The sequence below is a fragment of the Periplaneta americana genome, chromosome 14, assembly GCF_040183065.1.
Source record: "Periplaneta americana isolate PAMFEO1 chromosome 14, P.americana_PAMFEO1_priV1, whole genome shotgun sequence".
NCBI classification, from domain to species: Eukaryota; Metazoa; Arthropoda; class Insecta; order Blattodea; family Blattidae; genus Periplaneta; species Periplaneta americana.
The window spans coordinates 114,166,150-114,186,435 of record NC_091130.1 but is presented as its reverse complement, the minus strand read 5'-3'; the positions used below and the strand labels follow the sequence as shown (position 1 = coordinate 114,186,435).

The window sequence follows — 20,286 nt, the reverse complement described above, 5'->3', positions numbered from 1 at the left end:
ACTCTCCATATGTCTAAAATCACTAAATCTATGTTCTGCGAATTCACATTTGAACTGTTGCAGTACAGAGACATAGTTAACTATATTTTGTTCAGGCACCATACATCTCTTTACAAGTTCACCATCCGTGAAGGGTTTCAGTGCCTTAGCTAATTCCCAACATCTACATAGGCTAACTTGCTCCAAAACATAGACTCTGAATTGTTCGACTCTCTTCAATGTTTGGCCTTTCATGAAGTGCTTTCAATTCTTGAAGCTGTAGGCACGTTGCATCCCTGAAAAATTATTTTATCAAAATATCTATTTCTGCTGGAATAATATCACCACAATAATAATAATAATAATAATAATAATAATAATAACGTTGGTATATGAAAATAGGCTATATTAGAGAAAACAGCTTCTCTGTCACTTCGGCATGTTCTGGGTAGCAGAGCCTATAATATAGTTTTATGTTGCTCAGTAGTATTCCTGACAGTACCTTACAATATAGTAATCACTTTCCATTTTCACCGAACGTACAACAAAAATAGGCTTCCTCCCATACTGTCCGGAATGATCGTTTGCTTACAGAAGGTTTTGACTGTGTCATTGTCCCGCACTGTTCTTGCGTTTACTAAGTACTTGAACTGCCTTCTGCAGCCATCCCTCGAGCTTCGAACGGGGAACAGCTCGCTCTACATTCGAAGGTTGTGATTACAGAACGTAATCGCGAGTCAAAGAATGAGCATAGCTGCTCTAAAGTTAACTTTGGTTTTTCAAACTGCCCTACCACAAGCACTTCAAGAATTTCCCAAGTATTAAAGGACCTTTATATGGAATCTGAATTTAGAGTCCAGGATATGGAAAAACTTGAGTGGTATTTTCACATTTTTGCTTCTCCATTTCCTATTTACTATAATATTGAAAATGCTGAATGCCAAATGGAAATAATTGATTTGCAAAATGACACAGAATTGAAAGAAAATTCAAACATTATCTTGTTCAGTTTTATAATGCATCTTCCCCCACCCCGAGAAAAACTTCATCTACATAGGCGCGCTGCACAAATGTTATGTATGTTCGGGATCACGTATATGCTTGAGTAGTTATTTTTACTAAATATCATCACAAAAGCGAAATTTTTGATCATATTTACAATGTGTCCTTTGATTGTGTTGTACACGAACTATGACAATGATATTGGCAAGTTAACGAGGGAAAAACGAATTAAAGATTCAGAAAAACCAACGCTCATGATCAGGGAAAATAACCTTTTATCATTTTCTATTTTGCATAAAAATCATATATAATTTACTTTAGTCTTATAAGAAAAAGAATATGTTTCGTATATTTTAAATAAGAAAAAACATTGATTTTGTTATATATAATATCATGTATAAAATCGATAATTACTTTTATTTGTTTATTTATTTATTTATTTATTTATTTATTTATTTATTTATTTATTTAGCCTGGTAGAGATAAGGCCATCAGGCCTTCTCTTCCCCTCTACCAGGGGATTACAACTACAATATTAAGAATACAATTACAATTATAATTACAATTAATATTAAATTTACAAGTACAATAAAAATCAAAGTACTAAAAGATTAACTGGTTAATAAAAGTTAGACAGTTTATTGTAAAAGTTAAGAAGAGAGAAACATTTTTTCTTATTAATTAAGTAAAAATTAAACCTACTCTACGCAGTAAGATAATGCTTAATAATCTTGCTTTTGAACGCTACTAAATTCCGACAGTTAGTTTATTAGGAAAATATTTGGGGCTAAGCGGGATGAAGTTACAGGAGAATGGAGAAAGTTACACAACACAGAACTGCACGCATTGTATTCTTCACCTGACATAATTAGGAACATTAAATCCAGACGTTTGAGATGGGCAGGGCATGTAGCACGTATGGGCGAATCCAGAAATGCATATAGAGTGTTAGTTGGGAGACCGGAGGGAAAAAGACCTTTAGGGAGGCCGAGACGTAGATGGGAGGATAATATTAAAATGGATTTGAGGGAGGTGGGATATGATGATAGAGACTGGATTAATCTTGCACAGGATAGGGACCGCTGGCGGGCTTATGTGAGGGCGGCAATGAACCTTCGGGTTCCTTAAAAGCCATTTGTAAGTAAGTAAGTAAGTTTATTCACAAGACTTTAACGAAAGAATGACTTGACTTAAAAATTAGTAACGAGTTCGATTTGCTTAATATTTTGTCACAGTGAAAATAGGCCTGTTTGTTCTCAATTACTTTAAAATAAAAAACTATTTAGGTAATTAAAAAATGTTTTAGTACGAAATAGAAAAGTGTAATTTCATGTTTGCTGTATTAAACTGAAAAATTATGTATGTATTTATTTATTATGTAGTTATTCTTAAAATAAATATACGTATAATGAATGTTTTTAAGTATTTATTTTGATGATGATGATGATTATTATTATTATTATTATTATTATTATTATTATTATTATTAGAGATTGATTAAAAGGACTGAACAAGTGAAAGCACGCCATTGCCTTCACCTGATTCCTTCCTCTCAACTCTTGCTGCACAGTTGGAAAGCTCACGTGGAAGCTCCGGTTTCAGGTTCAATAATTTTGGCTGGTGTATTATTAAAGTTGGGAGGATATGGTTTATTGCGTGTATTTGTAATTTCAATTAATTTTTCTGTATTTAATTATATTTGAGTTTCTATTAGATTCATTGGTGGCGTAATTGTTAGTTTAATTTGTATACGCGTCTAGGGGACAGAACTGAGCTAGAGAGAAAACGGTGCCTACACTATAGAGCACTGAGAACATGGGAGGAGTGATAGTAGGAGGAAGAAGAATAAAGTGTATAAGATTTGCTGATGATATGGCGTTGTTAGCAGAAGAGGAAATGATACTAAAGAATATGCTACTGCAGCTAAATGACAACTGTGAGCAGTATGGAATGAAGATAACTGCAAATAAGACGAAGAAAAATACAGAAGATAAACTTGCGAATTCTAAATGAGGCAGTAGAGCAAGGTGACAGCTTCAAGTACTTGGGATGTACTGTAAGCAGTAACATGAGCTGATGCCAGGAAGTCAAAAGAAGAATAGCAATGGGAAAGGAAGCTTTTAATAGAAAAAGGAGCATCTTCTGCGGATCTCTGGAGAAAGAATTAGGGTAGAGACTAGTGAAGTGCTTTGTGTGGAGTGTAGCATTGTATGAGGCAGAAACATGGACATTACGACGAAGTGACAATAAGCGAATAGAATTGCCTGGTTGGATTTTTTCCGAGGTTTTCCCCAACCTTAAAGCAAATGTCAGGTAATCTACGGCGAATCCTTGGCCTCATCTCGCCAAATACCATCTCGCGATCACGAATCTCATCAACGCTAACTCATCTCGTAGTAGATACAGCGTCGTCAAATTACCAAGTAAAAAAAAAGAAAAGGGAATAGCAGTATTTGAAATGTGGATATGGAGAAGGATGGAGCGTGTGAAATGGATAGGCAGAGTAAGAAACGAAGCTGTGTTGGAAAGAGTGGATGAAGAAATAATGATGCTGAAACTGATCAGGAAGAGAAAAGGGATTTGGCTGGGTCACTGGCTGAGAAGAAACTGCCTACTGAAGGATGCACTGGAAGGAATGGTGAACGGGAAAAGAGTTCGGGACAGAAGAAGATATCAGATGATAGACGATATTAAGATATATGGATCATATGAGGAGACAAAGAGGAAGTCAGAAAATAGGAAAGACTGGAGAATGCTGGGTTTACAGTGAAGGACCTGTCCTTGGGCGAACACTATGAATGAATGAATAATAATAATAATAATAATACGAGAGTAGTAGTAGTAGTAGTAGTAGTAGTAGTAGTAGTAGTAGTAGTAGTAGTAGTAGTAGTAGTAGTACTAGTAGTAGTAGTAATATAGGGTTTTCCCGCAACCAATATGAGCAAATGCTGGGTAACTTTCGGTGCTGGAGCCTCGACTCATTTCACCTGCATTATCACCTTCATATCATTCAGACGCTAAATAACCTCAGATGTTGATACAGCGTCGTCAAATAACCTACTTACTTACTTACTTACTGGCGTTTAAGGAACCCGGAGGTTCATTGCCGCCCTCACATAAGCCCGCCATTGGTCCCAATCCTGTGCAAGATTAATCCAGTTTCAACCATCATACCCCACCTCCCTCAAATCCATTTTAATATTATCTTCCCATCTACGTCTCGGCCTCCCCAAAGGTCTTTTTCCCTCCGGCCTCCCAACTAAAACTCTATATGCATTTTTGGATTCGCCCATACGTTCTACATGACCTGTCCATCTCAAACGTCTGGATTTAATGTTCCTAATTATGTCATGTGAAGAATACAACGCGTGCAGTTCTCCGTTGTGTAACTTTCTCCATTCTCCTGTAACTTCATCCCTCTTAGCCCCAAATATTTTCCTAAGCACCTTATTCTCAAACACCCTTAACCTATGTTCCTCTCTCAAAGTGAGAGTCCAAGTTTCACAACCATACAGAACAACCGGTAATATAACTGTTTTATAAATTCTAACTTTCAGATTTTTTGACAGTAGACTGGATGATAAAAGCTTCTCAACCGAATAATAACAGGCATTTCCCATATTTATTCTGTGTTTAATTTCCTCCCGAGTATCATTTATATTTGTTACTGTTGCTGCCAGATATTTGAACTTCTCCACCTCTTCAAAAGATAAATTTCCAATTTTTGTAATTCCATTTCGTACAATATTCTCGTCACAAGACATAATCATATACTTTGTCTTTTCGGTGTTTACTTCCAAACCTATCTCTTTACTTGCTTCCAGTAAAATCCCCGTGTTTTCCCTAATCGTTTATGGATTTTCTCCTAACATATTCACGTCATCCGCATATACAAGCAGCTGATGTAATCCGTTCAATTCCAAACCCTCTCTGTTATCCTGGACTTTCCTAATGGCATACTCTAGAGCAAATCTATAAATTCTTAGGTTATAAATAACGTGCATGAAATTAATTTACGTAAAAGGTGCTACTTTAAGGAGCCAGTTTTAGGTAGATAAGGTCATAAGAATGGAATGACAGTTATTACACCGTTGAATGATAATACGTCATATTGCATGCACATTTAGAACAAGTAACCTATCTTCCTGCAGTCATTACAATTTACAGTCCTTTCCATCCAAAACACTCACTATTTTCTTGTCTTAGTTTTGCTTGTCTTTCCCCCTTTTATCTCTCTTTTCTTGCTCCTCTTTTATGCTTTATTAACTATTTCGTTTTTATAGCATTTTCTCTTTAAATTCACCTATATTAATTTCATTCTGTATTTTTAACTTTCCTTTCACTTACGTTGCTTTTCTTTTACATCTTATTCTTCTCGCCTCTTTCTTTCTTCTTCCCTTTTTTCATTCATTCATTCATTCATTTATTCATTCATTTGTTTTATTCCATAGATCTTACATGAGCAATGAAGCTTTAAGATGTGGAACAAGTCAAAATTTTACAAGATTACAATTACAATTTTGCAATTTTACAATTTAGTAATTTCTACAATTTTTACAATTTTGTGCAATTTTTTACAATATTTTGGCGAGATGTAGTGAGATGAGGTAAGGTCCGAGGATTCGCCAAACGATTACCCGGCATTTGCCTTTTGGTTGGGGAAAACCTCAGAAAAACCCAACCAGGTAATCAAATCAAAGGGGGGTAATCAAATCATGGGGGTTGATGCCGAGGACTCGCCATAAACCATCCGGCTTCAGTCCCACGGTAGGGGAAAACATCGGAAGAAACCATTCAATGAGACCATCATCTCCTCCTTCACTTTCCTCATTTACTTTTCTAGATCTTAAAATTGTCTCGTACCGTCACATATTAATTAGTGCACATTTCATTGCTGCTTTCTCTCTCACTTGCAACGTCCCCTTCGTTTTATTCGAATTTCACCATATCTGATCTCAGAAGTCATTACCATGACAGTGAATGCTACGAACGCAGAGTAGGTATATTTTCTTCGAGCATTGTTACGGCACAAGAGGCGGTGCTTTGGAGAAATGTAGGTCGTCGCACTGACAGCGGTTGAGAAGTCTGTCAAGGTGGTGCATTAAGATGGTCTGATCGGACAGTTTGTTGCCGCGCTCCTCGGAGAGAGTTTAGAATCATGTGCTAGAAGCTAGAGCGAGTTTGCGGAGTTGCGAAAGACTGTCTTCCCATAGTGTAAACCATATTCATCTAATGAAGAACTGACACTTACTACTCTGGACTTACTTCGTCTCCACTTCCTTCGCTACAGCATTAGCACTATCGAGGTGAGCTTATTTAATTCTGAATTGCGTGTTTTATCATCCCTTTGTGAGCGCCAGAATCAATATTGTGTAGAGTAATTATTTTTTAGTTAGCTATTTAACGACTCTGTATAAACTACTAGGTTATTTACCGTCGATGAGATTGATGATAGCGAGATGGTATTTGGCGACATGAGGCCGAGGATTCGCCATAGATTACCTGGCATTGACCTTACGGTTGGGGAAAACATCGGAAAAACCCAAACAGATAATCTGGCCAAGCGGAGATCGAACCCGCGCCAGAGTAGAGTAATATATTATATTACTTTGTTCTGTAGATTGTGTTTTAACCCCATATATGCTGACGATCCACAACATTTTTTTATTAGTCTCTTTAATCTTCATTTAAATTTTCCGTTGAGATCAATCATCATGTGTTCAATACTATGTTGGCAACACTGTTGTTTGTGCGATTGTTGCGTTGTAACTCTTTGCATTGTATTTTAACTGTAAATGTACTGTAAGTGTGACCCATCAGTTGGGTTATAAGGAAGATCAACGAAGAAATGTAAGTAGATACTTCATTGTTAAGTATTTTAGGTCTGTTATTTTTTCATTACATAGGGCAATCAGTAACCAAAATGGTTACATGAGATGGAGTCTTGAATTGTATTCAGTAGCAGCATAACGGAAACACGGAAATTTTACTTGAAGCAAGCAAAGCGAAAGGTTTGGAAGTAAACCCCGAAAAGACCAAGTATATGATTATGTCTCGTGACCAGAATATTGTACGAAATGGAAATATATTTATATTTCAAAGAGGTGGAAAAATTCAAATATCTTGGAGCAGCAGTAACAAATATAACTGACACTCGGGAGGAAATTAAACGCGGAATAAATATGGTAAATGCCTGTTATTATTCAGTTGAGAAGCTTTTGTCATCTAGTCTGCTGTCAAAAAATCTGAAAGTTAGAATTTATAAAACAGTTATATTACCAGTTGTTCTGTATGGTTGTGAAACTTGGACTCTCACTTTGAGAGAGGAACAGAGATTAAGGGTGTTTGAGAATAATAGGACAATATTTGGAGCTAAAAGGGATGAAGTTACAAGAGAATGGAGAAAGTTACACAACGCAGAACTGCATGGATTGTATTCTTCACCTGACGTAACCTGAACATTAAATCCAGACGTTTGAGATGGGCAGGGCATGTAGCACATATGGGCGAATCCAGAAATGCATATAGAGTGTTAGTTGGCAGGCCGGAGAGAAAAAGACCTTTAGGTAGGCCGAGACGTAGATGGGAGGATAATATTAAAATGGATCTGAGGGAGGTGGGATATGATGATAGAGACTGGATTAATCTTGCTCGATGGCGGGCTTATATGAGGGTGGCAATGAACTTGCGGGTTCCTTAAAAGCCATTTGTAAGTAAGCAGCGTAATAGTGTAAGAAATTTGATATGGGTCATTTTCGACCCTAAGGGTATGTAGGGAACGTTTCGTCATTTTGATAAATTCTGTAATAATATTATGACTGATAGCTAGGAGAATATTTTCTTTTCTTTATATTCCCTATGAAAACTTACGAAACACGATTTATAAAAAAGGGAAATATTTTTTTAGAAAAATTACTATCCTGCTAACACAGCTAAGAAGTTTGTTTTTCGATAATTACGACAAATCTCATAAAAGAGTCTTGCTACTTTGGAAATAATGGAAGAACTTGAGACAATATCTTCTGAAGAAAATGTTTCAAATATTGATATGGTTCTACAATCTCTTGAAGTTGACGATAATGAAACTGGTGGCATTTCGGGTGACGAAGAACTATACAGACCGTTTCTGCCGTCACTAACTTGAGGTTCCAGCTGAACATTTGTCAATAATAATAATAATAGTAATAATAATAATAATAATAATAATAATAATAATAAATACTAATATGGTTTATTTAACCTGGAAGAGTTAAGGTACACGGCCTTCTCTAACATTCAACCAGGAGTAAAACTTCGTTAAAAACACTACAAATTTACAAAGTACACTGTAATTTTACACACAAAACTGAATAAGATAATAATAATATAATATAAACAACAAGTAGAAATCAGACATAATATTTAACGTGTAGAAAGAAAGGAAAAAGCATAATAAAATGTGAACAGCAGATCAAAATAAATGAGACATACAAAATATAACAATATAAGACAATTATTAAGGGGTCTATAGATGAAAGGAGCACTTATTTGATTAATGGCTGATATTTTGTTTGGTTTAGGCTGCTTTAGTTGTGTAAAACTTTTTTTTTCATAGGTAGTAGTAGTATTGTAAATGTATGACTTTTATATTTATTTTTGTAAATACTGAAACCTTACAGTAATAACACTTTCCAATTATATTAAACATGTAAAAAGTTTACTAAATTATGTCGAACAACCTTAGTAAATACGCGCTATTACATAGCACCCACCTGGGAATATTGAGTAACAGAGATTGTTTATATGCACAGTAGTTTTGTAAATGTGTCCCTTTGTATTTGTATACACTAGATATAAGTATAATAATAAATGTTTGAGTTATATTAAACAAAAGAGTCATTTTTTTTATTAATTATGTCCAAGAGTTTTAGTAAATAATCGATATGATGACTTTGCAGTAATATGCAAGGAAAGGTTGTCCATATGCCCACAGGGTCGTTTTCGACCTACAGTTAAATGAACACTAATGATTATGTAAGCGGAGATTTAGCATGGTCATTCTCTTACTATGTCTAAAAGAAGCAACATTCGTGAAAATAATACTTTATTTTTAAATAAGATATACGGACATACAGTATATGGGTTAAATAGGGCGCAGTCTTTTAGGTTCGAAAATTTATTTTCAGACTACTAAATTTAGTCCTTCACGTGACGCAGTTAGACTTTAATAAAGGTTAAATAAGGCTTTAAAATGAATGCAAAGCAACACTATAACATTCTTGTTGAAAATTTATTCCACCTTGCAATATTTATAGTTATTTAAATCCGTTGGTTTTTATAACATGAATCAGTGATTTAAATCTAATTATTTTGTAATAAAAATCACTCAATTATTTTTTAAAGTTATGTGTATTATTGATTTTTTAAGTAATAATTTACAAATGCAAATGTGTGTTATTATTATTATTATTATTATTATTATTATTATTATTATTATTATTATTATTATTATTATTATTATTATTAATCTAATGCTCCAGACTATTGGAACTCGGCCGTTAGTCGTCTAGCCTCCCAATACATGTTAACAATATTGACGTGCTCATTGGGTAATTAATTAAAATCAGTTTACTTTCTTATTGTTGTCTTATTGCTTGCAGTCAGGGTTGCCAGATTGATTTTACCAAATTTTGGTGCTATTGTAGCCCAATGTCGCCAACTTTCTACTTTAAAAATTACACCTGTATCATATTTATGTAATAAATTCTATAAATTTAATATATATGGCGTACTCTTTGCATTGGTTCTTGTACCGATCTTCTGACATTTCCACCACTTCTCCAATTTTGCACAACACAAGTCACTGTTAAACCCCCTTACTAATTAAACCAATGTCAATATTGAGCGAATGAAATATTTAGGGAGTTGGAGTAGGAACTACGGTTAGATTATTAATTTTTATGTTGTTAGAAAATTCTCTACAATGCTTCGTCTGTAAGTTCCAGTATTTATCAGTTAATTGACCATCAAATTAAGAAAAATAGCGCAGTAGAACTACTTCCTGGGGCGAAGAAGAAAGAGCGATACGTTTCTTTAAACCATTGTCAAAGATCAGTGACATGTTCCGGCGTTCAACTATAATATACAGTATATTTTATACAATAAAGTTTTCTTCGATGAAAAAAACAAGTTCCTGCATGTCAACAATGATAAATCTAATATTTAATGTCAGTCATTGGATTGGATTAGGGATGTATCAACAATGGATACCCCATTATCTCGTGGCCTAGTTGCCTCATAAGCGGTGCCTTCTTGGTGTCACTTGTGAGGTTCAGACCTGTCTTCGGACAATTGACTAAACAACACAACAATGGACTACTCAATAAAATAAAATTAATAAACGATTAAATGCTTTTTCCTCTGTAGCCCAAATTTTGAAAAATTCCGAGCAAAAGTCGCCCAAATGGCTTTAGTCGCAATTCTTTAAAAACAAGTCGCAAAATCTCTGTTTATGTAGCCCAAACGGCGAAATATCGCTCAATCTGGCAACCCTGCTTGCAGTGCATTGCTACTCAAATTCAAACTGATGTTTCATTTTTAAGTTTATTTTATGTCACTGTTGAGTTAACATCTTTAATCCCGTCGCTCTTATTTCCGGCAGCCAATCACGTTGCAGATCGGCTACGTTTAAATGTGTGCGTCTTGTGATTCGCTGATGATGACGTTATGCATTCCCTAAGGCTCGATAAATAATTAATATAATCGCCCGTCATTTTGGCTCTTTCATTGGCGTTCGCAGAAAGCACATGAGGACGTTATTTGCCGCTGAATTATTTGCTGAATTACAGTGCGTTTGATTTATTATCATAGGAGCTACGACATGATAATGTTTAACGCTGTGGCAAATAGATTCCTCGTCTAATAGCTCGGCAACGAAAGAGCAACAATGGCGAATGATACTACGTACCTAGACTTTATAGAGACTTCACTTCCTAAGACGTAAGCAAAGACGAGGAATCACGCCGGAAGTAACAGCGTCGCGAGACTTGTGTAGGGATTTTTCACACGAAAAGAAATGTAGGGAGGTTTTTTAATAAATGCAAAAAAGTAGGGATTTTCATTTTTTTTTTTTTTTTTGCCTGCTTGTTACTAATTGACAATTACTTACTCTTAGACCAGAACAAGAAGACCAACATACTGAGAAACTCCAAGCTCGTGATCCGAAATAGCTCATGTTCTGTGCACACAATCGCCTTCACTTTTACGCTGAAGAGTGATGAAATAGGCATTTTTGGATTCACCAGTCTTTTAGGAATCTCTCCCTCTCTGTCTCTCTCATAATGTTATTATACAATCACAATAGCTGCTCTGTTACTCTATTCACAGAGTCGGTTACAAACGAGTCATTTGTACCATTTCAAAATTCATTTTATTTATTTAACTAGCTAGTTAGTGAGTACAACTTATTCATTTATTTAACTAGCTAGCTAGTGAGTACAAATTAAATTTATAAAACAAAAATGTTCCTAGCCAGTACCGCAAGAGCCAGGCTAGTGTACGGTGTGGTCTTAGCCAATAATATAACATAAAATTTACAGGTACAGATTACTAAATATAGTAACTTAATTCAAACCAATAAATAAACAATCATTTTGGACTTAATTTATTTATTAGGGACTCTAATAAAATGCTTGATCTTTGAACAGTCTTATTTACGCTTTGCCAAATTTTTCTCCGCAGAAAAAGTTGTCATAATTGTTTCAAGTTGTCAATTCTTGAATTTTGGAATTCAAATTGAGGAACGTCAAAGTTTTAACTCTGAATTCATGTTTCAAAATATGACAAAAATTGTCAAAATGTATCTTTCTTTGCCGCAATCTAATGTTTCTGTAGAACGCATGTTTGCTATGACTGACATTAAAACAAAAAATAAATAAATAAATTGTTAACAGACACTGTTTCGTCACTTGTGCGTATACAACTAGACATGTGCAACATGAAAAGGAATGCTATGACTATCCTGTAACACAAGAAATGCTTAATTTATTTAAAGAAAGCGTGCACAAATGAGACAAAAGAAAAAAGGAAATTAGAGAACTTGCAGTGAGTGGCTGAAAGAGAGGTGGCAAATAACCAGAAAACTCAATTTCGATTATAATTAAGTACAAACTTCTTTTTTAAACTAGTATCACCATTATCACCTAATTAATATATTGGTACCAAATGTGACCGTTGAGCTTTGATTTGACCAACATAGGGATTTTTTTACTAATTGTGGGAATTTTTAAAACGTCTGTAGGTATTTCCGTCTGAAAAATCTGGCAACTGTCTAATCGTAACTTGCTAACAGAAGAGTCACTTTATTGTGTGTACTACTTGTAAAAGTGTAGAAAGAAGGTTGCTGTTAATTTAAAATGTGCAATCCAGTCCAAACACTTGATCCAGTATGGAGATAATGAAAAAAAAAAAAAAAAACTTCATGCTTCAAGTAGAAAAGGCATGAAAGCTAAATGCAAGTCGTGCGGTTTAGAAATGCAAGGATTAGTTGCTAGAATAAAGTTACATGTCCAAAAATGTAGCTGAATGGAAGATAACTGAGAAAAAATTGAGAATACTGCAACATCTGACAATGAAGATCAAAATGATTATATTATTAATCATAATAATCATAATCTACCACAAAAATTAATCTTTACGTAGATTTTTCGCGCAACAGAGCATATTATTGTGGAATCCCGGCCACCAAGTCACTCAATTGAGTGTGCTCCTTGTATAATGGCAGTTGAGTTAATATATATCAACATATATGTCGAACTTGGAGTAAGGCCACAAAAGGGGAAAAAAACTCTAGAGGAAGGGGATTCGATCCGTGCTATGGATTGAACTTCGGCATAGCTCAGTGGTTAGAGCACTTGGTACGTAGAACCAAGGACCCGGGTTCGATCCCCGGCGCCGGAGCGAATTTTTCTCCTATAATAATCATTGAACCCTAATGTCGTCTGTCTTTCATGATCCAGAGCCGTCCACCCGAGAAAGACTCGGACAGAGCTTTGCATATTGTCTATAGCGACAGGCGTTCTGTAGGAATATATTATAATTTCTATTTTTCGTAACCGGTTGTGCACGACACTATTACAAGTCGAATACAGCAACGCGTGTGACTAGAAATTCAGTGGGTTTTAGCTTTGATTTGCAGCGAGAGAATCAAGATTTGTTTCTCTCCAGAAAGAAAGTGTGTCTGCATGTCTGACCTTCATTCTTCACGGCCACTAACACTCTTGAATCGCGATTAACTAATGCAGATGCAATAACACAATAGCAACATGACAAAAATGTTCTTGAAGGGTGATGACGGTGCTGTTCTTGTTATTGAGGATGACAGTATTGGCGGTATTAATTTAGCTGGAAATATCTGACAATAAATAATAGGCCTACTTCCTCTGTTCCAAAATATGGTATACAAAGATGTCATTTATTCTGTTCCAAAATATGGTATACATTTGTTACAGTTCTCAGTAATATAATGTAACTTTAATACATCTTCTAGATACTTGTTTGTTAGATAAATTAACATACGAAAAATAAATAAAGTACATTTCATTCTTTGTGATGTCAAATTAATAAAAGAGAAAACAAACTTTGTTTTGAGAGAGACAAATTAACCCTTTCAGCCCCGAATTTATATTAAAAAAATGAAAAAAAAAACTGGTCACATAATCATTCTGGGGATCCAAAAATCCCAAATCAAGTTTTCACAGAAAATAAAAATTTGGGAGCAATTTTGATCCCTGGGGTCCCAAATTTTAAATTTTATTTTTAAGTCGGGTATAGAAATGTTTCAAAATAATATTCTCTATTTCTTTCACATTGAATTTTTCAAAATATTTAAAAGTACCGAAGACATTCCAGAAAAGAAACAATGTACAGTATAGCCTAATGTACAGTAGTGCCAAAAAAAAAAAAACGTACCGACCCTTGTAGCTGATTTCAGAGTCTTGTTTACTCCAGAGCACGATAGACTGGTAACTAAGACTTTCGTGGTTCGAATCCTGCCTGGGAGAAGAATTTTTTTTTTTTATTCCCAATACTTTTCGATTGCTGGTAAAATTCATGTTCTGGGAATAATAAGTTAATTAAGTAGTAACATATCCTTACCCTCCATGCACTCTACCCATTTCAGCGAGTGCTGACGATCATTGTACTAGTGTATATTAGCATACAAATGTATTTAATATAATTAATACAAATATGGTATAATTAATTACACTTTCTCTTTATAAAGCGAAATAATGTCAAAATGCCCCTTGGTAATCAAGGTGTCTGTTATCGGCTGCATAGATGTGATAATCCTTTTTGTGTTTGGAGTTATAACCACTGTCCCTTCAGTTGTGTCCTCACGCCTCTACCCAATGTGAATTCCACAATCATGGTCCTCGAGTCGCTCTCTTCCTTTTGGAGCTCAGTCAAAGCAGTATAGAAGCTTGGATGGTGTTTCCCAAACACCACTCGCAAACGACTGTGGAAGTGTTCCGACAGGTTATTTGTTCGGTGTTCATTATTTAATGTGGAATTGTACTGGTTTCACAATGTTGCATCATATCGAGGAGATACAGGTCGCATTCTGCCACGAACTCGTGTGCCACTGATGAGCTATTCCATCTCAAATCGACCGAAATATAGAGAAAATTGACCTTGCAATTTTTAAATACAATGAAACTTTTTCTGTCCGTAGACAACTGTGATATAATGCTTTGTGCAAAGTTTGAGGCATCAGAACTTCATAGTGTTTAAATTAAAAATATTTAAATTTATCGTATTTTCATAAAATAAGCAACTTTAAACTGTTGTGGCTCCGAAACCCTTTCACCCAATGATCAAAATCATTGTTTGTTTTGATGCTGAAAAGTTAAAGTTTATATTGACATATAAACAGATTTTCTTACTTTTTATGGAAATGGAGAGATTTAGATTTTTCTTCATTAAGACACCTTTGCCCACGAAAAAATATTTTTAAAATATATGGTTAGATTTCACATTGAAAGTACAAATAAACACATATTTTTTACTGGTGCAACGTTGATAAGAAAGTATTGAAAATATAAAATAAAGAAAATAAATAGTACGCGCGTGAACTAACCAGCTGACTGTGAGGCGGGAGCTAGCTGAGGGATGCCATCAAAACAAAAGCGAAAAATCTCCTTGAAATTGAAATATCGTTATGAGTGTATCGAATGCAGAGCTCAAATTTTTAGAAGATACTTTCTATAAAATACTTATATTTATCGCATTCATTATTTTTTTCTTTATAACTTCTGAAACATTTTCGATTTTTATGTTGAACGTTGTTTAAGTGCAATATAATATGTTAATATGGCGTTTCTGGTTTTATTTTGTAAATCATCTCTCGACCCCCCTCAGCTCTTTACGCGGACCACCACTTTGGGAACCACTGATACAGATTGTACACCTGGTTAGTATGAAAGGAATTGCACGGATGCATTCCTGACACGGTCTTCGTAAAACCAGTCGGCCAATCGTTTAAAACACACGTTATAGTAAAGTTGCATGTTATGTAATTCGATAACTTACGTAATCTGCTGCTTACAGCAATATTACGAACCTGCTAGTTAAGTTATTACCGTGATAATCGTACATTCCTCCAACACAATATTCAAATCGGTAGACTATCTTCCGGGTTCAGAGACCGATGTTGTGTTGTAATTGACACAACACTGCAATTACGATGGTAATAATTAGGGCTAGGATTTTGATGACCTATAAATCATAAAAAATGTCCTAAAACAATGCATTTATGACCTAAAAATCTTTCAAAAATGCCCTTAAAATTGATCTTACATTCTAAAATTGGCTTATTAGGAAATTGAGTTTTGTGCTACTTAATATTTAGACTAGTAGTTAAATTAAATTAAATTAAATTAAATTACAAACATTTAAGTTTATTTAATTTTACGTAATTTTTTCTAAGTGGTATACTTTATTTATTTTGCTTGATGTAGTTTCCATGTAGCCCACCACAAGGCCACTCTTATACGGAATTAGCAAGTATAGAGGAGTCTATATCGAAGGGATGGTTGGACTGATCCATTGCATGGGGTGTACTACGTTAAAAGGGCAATATTTGTGTAGAAAAACGATAAAAATATTATACAAAATAATGGGTATTAGCCACCGGCGTAGTTCGGTCGGTTAAGGCGCTTGCCTGCCCATCCGGAGTTGCGCTCGGGCGCGGGTTCGATTCCCGCTTGGCCTCATTACCTGGTTGGGTTTTTTCCGAGATTTTCCCTAGCGGTAAGGCAAATGTCAGGTAATCTATGGCGAATCCTCGGCCTCATCTCGCCAAATATCATATCACTATCACCAACTCCATCGACGCTAAATAACCTCGTAGTTGATACAGCGTCGTTAAATAACCGAGTAAAAATAAACGGTATTAATGGACAAAATATCAAAGGAAATAAACATTATTCTATATTAATAATGGGGATTTGTGGGAAAAATTAAATGAAAATGCCTAAAAAATGTCCGAATAACACAAAAGATGCTCTTTTGAGTTGAAACGGGCAAGGAATGCAAAAAAATGCCCTAACAAATATGTCTTAAAACACTTAGTTTATCACATAACATATAAATACTAAAGCGGGTATGTTTCTGCCTTACTACAAAAGAGATGCAATTTCATCAAAATCCTAGCCCTAGTAATAATAATAATAATAATAATAATAATAATAATAATACTTACAAATGGCTTTTAAGAAACCCGCAGGTTCATTGCCGCCCTCACATAAGCCCGTCATAGGTCCCTATTCTGTGCAAGATTAATCCAGTCTCTATCATCACACCCCACCTCCCTCAAATCCATTTTAATATTATCCTCCCATCTAAGTTTCGTCCTCCCCAAAGGACTTTTTTCCTCCGGCCTCCCAACTAACGCTCTATGTACATTTATGGATTCGCCCATACGTGCTGCATGCCCTGCCCATCTCAAACGTCTGGATTTAATGTTCCTAATTATGTCAGGTGAAGAATACAATGCGTGCAGTTCTGTGTTGTGTAACTTTCTCCATTCTCCTGTAACTTCAACCCTCTTAGTCCCAAATATTTTCCTAAGAACCTTATTCTCAAATATCCTTAACCTATGTTCCTCTCTCAAAGTGAGAGTCCAAGTTTCACAACCATACAGAACAACCGGTAATATAACTGTCTTATAAATTCTAACTTTCAGATTTTTTGACAGCAGACTAGATGACAAAAGCTTCTCAACCGAATAATAAGACATTTTAGGCCTACATATTAATTCTGCGTTTAATTTCCTCCCGAGTGTCATTTATATTAATTGTTACTCTTGCTCCAAGATATTTGAATTTTTCCACCTCTTCGATGGACAAAATCTCCAATTTTTATGTTTTCATTTCGTACAAAACTCTGGTTACGAGACATAATCATATAGACCTACTTAGTCTTTTTGGGGTTTACTTCCAAATCTATCGCTTTACTTCAAGTAAAATTTCCGTGTTTATTGTTATTATTATTAATGTTATTATTATTATTATTATTATTATTATTATTAATTTTCTACTTTAAAGAATTTAGAGCACTGAAGTTTATTCGTCCCAATACAAAAAAGCTAGGCCTACATACAAAATATGTCTTTCAGTTTTATTTCGACACATTTCTAGCCACCCTTTATAATCGGTGTTATACAGGATTAAGAATATGTATTCTTCTGTTTCTTCCTTGCCGTTAATCTGAGATTCATATTTAAAACATTTTAGCTACAATATAACATTAATGCACGTGCTTACTTACTGGAAAATGTGGGAAAGTTAAATAAGATATAAACGGATTTCCTGAAACGAATACTGGGCATTGGCAGAAGCACAGCTAATTGCGGGATGCTAAAGGAGTTTGGGCTTCAAAACGAAGCAATTCATATGACGTTAGGGTGATAAAATCCTAGTTAAAATTATTTTTGCGGATAAGTCGCTTTTACTGTCGATTTGCTACAAACTTCAATAAAGATAGGGGTGGGAAAAGGGGTAGATTTATAAATTGCAGAGAGGGCTGTATCATATAGGAACGGGATAGGTGTGGGAAAATGGAAATAATAATAGAAGGAATGTATGGCGTAATGTGAAGATGCGATTAATTGATACCCAGAGGCAAGAGATTGAACTCCATTGTTCTGAAAATTTCTCACTATATTTACAATCAGATCTCATGCTTAACTGGGGGGATGTGTGACTACATAAATTCTTATAACAAGGACAGTAGAGGATTGGGGGCATGGAAGGGTAATAAAATTGTCACCGAAGAAGGAGAGCGCCTTTGTCCACTGTGCGGGGAAAAGGACTCCGGGACACATATTTTATTGCAGTGTGTCGAATCGGAAAATATCCGGAGAAAATATCTACCACCCTCGATGCTAAGTCAGAATAGGAGTTCGCTTGCATGTCTTGACCTCATGGGGAATAGAGAATGTGAACAAAAGACTGGATTGTTCCTCTTGAAGGCGAGACAGATTAGAACTTCAGCTGTTGAAGTTTATGATGCAAACTGACGAAGGGATAATGGTAGTTACTCAATTATACACTTTTATGCCTGTTTTAGGTTAGGATATATTATGTAATGTGTTTTGTTTTTGTCATTTTCATTTTAATCTGCGTTCTTTTGGAGAGTGGTTGGATCTAATCACAGGTGAGGGGGTGAAACCTACAAAGTAGGACTTGTTCTAGGTACAAAGCACGTACGGTCAGAAGACCCGTGCACTGGATTTTAGAGAAAATCACGATAATATGACAACTGTATGTATAATATTACTCAATAAATCCAACTGTCTACTTCCACAATGTTCTTTGAATAGTTGTATCGTGGACCATAGTTGTGTTCCAGGACCATAGTTATGGAAAATGACGGTAATTTGCTATATGTATCAGTACAAGAAACCCTGGAAGACCACTGAAGAGTCTTCTTCGCCTTTAATATGAGAATGGAATGGGCCAATCTGTGACCCAACTCCTTGAAAGCTACATGATGATATATCAGTACAAATAAATAATAACAATAAAAATACTTACTGAATGTTATTTCATGTTAGCAATAATTCATAAATATTGATAGCCAACTGTTATTTCTATATGACCTGTTTCATGCGGTGTAATATAGTTATAGTGTAAATTAATATTGTTTTTATACGAGGAAACGCTATCTTATATATAAAAGTCAATGTGGCTATGTATGTATGTATGTTTGTATGTATGTATGTATGTATGTATGTATGTATGTATGTATGTATGTATGTATGTATGTATTTATATATGTATGTATGTAATTAATTAAAACATAAAACATAAAAGATAAGATGTATGTATGTATGTATTAAATTAATTAAAACATAAAAGATAAAATTATAAACGATCAAACATTCATATATTAGTACATTATGCAACGAGTCTATAATGAAGGTAATTAAGAAGCGAGTATGGATATTTATGAAACGAGCGCAAGCGAGTTTCATAATTTTCATATGAGCTTCTTAATTACCATTATAGGCGAGTTCCATACGACTTTTTATGCTCGACCATATTTCTAACTTGATATTATTAATTTTCTTTGTATCTGACCTGACCTGTCCCGTATGTTGAGAGATGTGCGCAGACGCGAAAGTATTGATTTTTTCCGAGGAACAGATGTTCACATTGACCTTGCTAGGCCATAAGAACCTACAGAGATAACATTGAAATTAAATTAGACATTGAAAAACGAGATGACAATTTAAATTTATTTCAATATTATTTACAATTAACGCTAATTATTATAGTAACAGAACATAACCTTCTGCGACAGTATTGGATTTCCAGCCTCCGTGACTTTTCGCTAATTCTCTTTCGATTGCATATCCGAGAATAATCGATACTTGAGGTTTTATAACGGTAGAAAGCTGACCTGCCATTGGCTGAACAGTTGTAACCTGAGTCGTCATTGGCTGAAAGACCTGACCTTTAATTAGTAGGTGTACTTCAATGACATGCATTAAAGGTCTGCTACCAGGTGTATAATTACATTTAGGCATGGTCGAGCATAAAATATTAAATGCAATCTTCTACAGTCAGTTGTTTTTTATTATTGTCTGTTGTATTCAACATCGACTTTCACGAGGCCGTGGAAGAAAGAGCACGAAAGCATTGTTGATACATCATGAAGGCCAAAATTTAGACAATTCATGCGATAAGTATCTTTCCGCAGTCCAGGACCATAGTAAGAGTTTCTCGATACAGTTGTAGATAGTGAGCAGGCTGTATTTTATCC

At 35.0% G+C, this 20,286-nt stretch overlaps 1 protein-coding gene across 2 annotated transcripts in view; it reads left to right on the top strand.

Moving 5' to 3' along the window:
* LOC138713685 (cytochrome P450 4C1-like) overlaps positions 1-20,286 on the top strand; it is an 89,055-nt gene that overhangs the window by 24,888 nt on the left and 43,881 nt on the right. The window contains exon 1 of one of the 2 annotated variants that reach the window (XM_069845968.1): positions 6,043-6,287. The exons of the other annotated variant lie outside the window; for it this stretch is intronic. The gene's annotated coding sequence lies outside the window, so the exon portion shown is untranslated. Of the gene's footprint in view, positions 1-6,042; positions 6,288-20,286 lie in introns of those variants that run through there. 2 annotated transcript variants of the gene reach the window in all.